This window comes from Geotrypetes seraphini, chromosome 1 (assembly GCF_902459505.1).
Source record: "Geotrypetes seraphini chromosome 1, aGeoSer1.1, whole genome shotgun sequence".
Taxonomy (NCBI): domain Eukaryota; kingdom Metazoa; phylum Chordata; class Amphibia; order Gymnophiona; family Dermophiidae; genus Geotrypetes; species Geotrypetes seraphini.
The window spans coordinates 333,843,034-333,847,394 of NC_047084.1; positions in this window are offsets into that span (position 1 = coordinate 333,843,034).

Below are 4,361 nucleotides of genomic sequence, written 5' to 3' on the forward strand. Positions count from 1 at the left end.
TCCATCAGGTAAGTATGTTGGAGCCAGTGAGAGTACGTGAGCAAAGAGTCTTGTGTTGTCACTGGAGAGTCTTCCTTTCAGGAAACCAGTCTGTTCCATACTGATCAATTTTGGAAGTACCGTTTGTAGTCTTAATGCCAGAATTTTTGCAAATAGTTTAGCGTCTATATTGATAAGTGATAGAGGTCTGTAGTTTTGCACCTTCAGTGGATCTTTATCAGGTTTTGGTAGGACGATGATCACAGCTTCAGTAAAGGAGCCTTTAGCGTAACCTGTATCAATGAGAAAGTGGAAATATTTCAACATTAGTGGTAACAGAAGTGTTTGGAACGCCAGATAAAATTCAACCGTTAATCCGTCTGGACCTGGAGCCTTCCGTTTGGCCATTGATTGTAAGGATTCAGAGAGTTGAGATAGCTGTATGGGTTGCGTGATAGAGACATTATCATGCTCGTCCAGTTTAGGACCCAATATTTGATCGAGATATGCTTTGACACATGATACATCTGGCATATCCGAGGTGTAAAGTTGTTTGTAATAATCCTTAAAGTAGTTGCATATGTCCGTACTATCAGTCAAGGTGGAAGCAGTATCTGTACATATGGCTGGTATCTGAGTCTTCTCTGTAAGTATCTTCAGATAATTAGCTAGTTGATGCCCTGCTTTATTATTGGTAGCATAGTATGTTGCAGATTGGAAGAATACTTCGGCTGAAGCCTTGGTACTAAGATGTAAATTGTAGTCATACCTGAGTTTGCTAAGCTGGACAGATATATCAGGATTGGTAATATCTGCAATATGAGCTTTTTCCATAGTGGAAATTCTGTTTTCCAAGATTAAAAGGTGTTGTCTATCTTCTTTCTTCTTTTTCGATGCATAAGCGATGATCTGGCCTCTTATATAGGCTTTAAAAGCGTCCCAGGTGACTTGCCAAGAGGTATCACCTACAGGATTGAGCTCGAAAAACTCTCTGATGTGAAGATTAACATGATCTATAAACATCTGATCGGACAGTAATGAGGCATTGAATCTCCACATTCCGCGAGGTTTAGATGGAAGGAGGCTATGTAAAGACAATGTGATAGCAGAGTGATCTGAGACTGATAATGTCAGTATGTCCGAATTGCTCAATTTCTCCACCAAGGAGTAGCTGATGAGAAAAAAGTCTAGCCTGGAGTAAGATGTGTGTGGAGGTGAAAAAAAATGTGAAAATAGAATCATCTTTATGTAGTAGGCGCCAAGGGTCCAGTAGTTTCAGTTGGAAAAGCAAATCCTGAAGATGATACCAGGCTTTGGGTTTTTTATAAGGCGTTCTTGATTTCCTATCTATCTCTGGATTTAAAATGAGATTAAAGTCACCACCTAGAATACAAGGACCGTCTGAAGAGGCTCCAACTACAGATATGAGGGTGTCGAAAAAGTCTGGGCAGTCTTGATTGGGTGCATATATGTTATAGAGGTAAAAACGAGCACTATTTATCAGCAGTTGAACTTGAAGCCATCTGCCCTCCATATCATGGGCAGAGGAAACAATTTTGAGGTCCGGTCTCTTACGTATTAAAGTGAGGACACCATTCTTACGACCCAAAGATGGGGAGAAAAGAGGTGGATATGCCCACTTCGGTGTAATCTTGGAGGCTTCCAGCACATTTAGATGGGTCTCCTGGAAAAAAACCACATCTGGTTGGTGAGATTCAGTGTATTTTAAGATTTTGAGTCTTTTGATCGGATTGTTAAGTCCTTTCACATTTAAGGAAAAAAGGGTTAAAGACATGAGATCAACATATCATGATACATCTCACAAATTGCAATATACTTTAGGTAGATAGTAATATACATAATTAACCTCTCATTAGCTAATATCATCAGTTCAGATCTTGTAAAGGTATGTATGATGAGCACTGCAATAACAAATATAAACTTCAAACAGTCAACTAACATACTGTGGGTCAGCAAACAGTGAGAGAAAAGTCACAGGTACAGCAACACTCCTGGCGCAAACACTGAGAAATACTGAGCAACATATGAAAAAAACCATACATCACAAGTCTGTGTGGCATACAAAACATCAGGTTTTGTCAATCAGGGTAGGATTCACTGATTCAATGAAGTCAGCTAGGGCTGAGGGAGAGTGATAGTCCTTAGTCACATTGTTGTGGGTCACCCGCAGGCGTGCAGGATAAAACATTCCAAATTTAGCCCCCATGGACTTGAGCTGTGGACGGTATGATAATAGCAGCTTCCGTCTTTTAGCAGTTTCCTTAGCTAAGTCAGGCAAGATAAGGATTTTGTTACCTTCAAAGGTAAGAGGTGCATGCAGTTTGGCTTGTTGCATGATTTTGAGGACTTGTTGGTGTTTTAGCAGAGAGACCAATATGGGACGAGGATATTTCTTGTGGACAACATTTGGTTGTGGAAGCCGGATGGCATTATCAAATTCAATTTTAAAGTCATCATTCATTTTCAACAGCTGAGGTAATAGTACTGCCAGAAATTCTGTAAGATCACATGCTTCCCTACCATCCGGTAGTCCCAGCAAATGGAAGCAGTTCTGTCGTGCTCGGTTCTCAGCAGCCTCAAGTGCCCTTTCAAGTGCTGGGATCCTAGCAGTTTGTTTTTGTAAAGATTTGATGGATGCTTCTGCTCCCATAAATTTTGATTCTAGCTCACCTACTTTCGCCTGGGTAGAGGCAAAATCCTCTTTCAGGGAGGCAAAATCCGACCTTAAGTCGTTGATGTCCTGCCTCGTGTCCACCAAAAGCTCCCGTATTGAGCGCAGTTCTTCTAAGATGGCGGCGGAAGCCGCATCCTCAGGCTTAGGGAGAGGTGTTTTGCACGGGGAAGCCGGCTCGGCGCTTTTTCGTTTCGACGGTTTGCTCGTCGCCATGGTACCCCGCCGAGTTCCCCTTCTCAGCCCGCTCACCGCCGGCGAAATTGCTGTGGATATGAAGCTCTTTTTGATTGTTTTATTTGGATCAGCGCTGGAGCGAGTGCCGACCACGACTTATCCCATCGGGCTCGCTAGCGCCCCCCCCTCCAAAGCAATATATAATCACGAAGTGTGAAACCAAATTGCGAAACAGAATGCTGAACGCAAGTCTGCAGTGCTGTAAACAGTCATTGCCTCAGTACTCTCATAAAACATCTTGGATAAGTTGCTAAGGTAGCAATATGAATCCATTTTTTAAGTTAATGAATAGAAACAAAACAAAAAAAGAAGATAAAATGATTAACAAAAGATGATAACATTTTTATTGAACTAGATCGTAAAGACATACAAGTTGCCATACTGGGACAGACCAAAGGTCCATCAAGCCCAGTACCCTTTTTCCAACAGAGTCCAGTTCAGATCACAAGTACCTGGCAAGATCCTGTTCCAACTAACACTACATTTTTTTAAATTCTTTATTCATTTTTTAATCTTACAAGTATACAAATAATAAAACACTACATTTTTATCTAGCTTTCAAAGACATTATCTTCAGCTCCTTAAGTTATAACGACATCATTTTTATTGGACTATTGGCACTTCTTTTTTTATTGTTTTATTTCTATTTATTACCATTATTAAAACAAAAATAATTTTCCCATATGAAATCTCATTATTCTTGCTATCTCTATTGTAAATTTCATTGGAACTCTATGATTAGTTGTTCTTACTATTAAATACTATAACACTTCACACATGTGCTTTTGCTAAGGTGCGCTAACCGATTAGCGCACGCTAAACACTAACATGTCCATAGACTAACATGTACACGTTAGCGTTTAGTGCATGCTAACCGATTAGCGCACGCTAAATACTAACATGTCCATAGACTAACATGTACGCGTTAGCGTTTAGTGCGCGCTAATCGGTTAGCGCACCTTAGTAAAAGAGGGCCTATAACTGTCATTAAAAAACCTCACTATTGTGAATATCATATATAGATAAAAATATGCGTATATATTTGAGTGCTGTGCTCAGATCCGCATACCACCGTGCTTAAACTCAAAAGCAGCAGCAGCTAGCTGGGACCATGATTGCCACAGTATAGCCCCAGACATACCTACGCCTATACCATATAGTGACCAGACATAAAGTTGTACTTATCTGGAGACATGGCTGTTCACTTATAGCTGCTCTCATTTCTGCTGGAAAAACACCCAAATCAACTATAAGTTTCAAGTTTTATTAGGATTTTATATACTGCCTATCAAGGTTATCTAAGCGGTTTTACAATCAGGTACTCAAGCATTTTCCCTATCTGTCCCACAATCTAGCTAACGTACCTGGGGCTATGGAGGATTAAGTGACTTGCCCAGGATCACAAGCAGCAGCGTGGGGTTTGAACCCACAACCCCAGGGTGCTGAGGCTGTA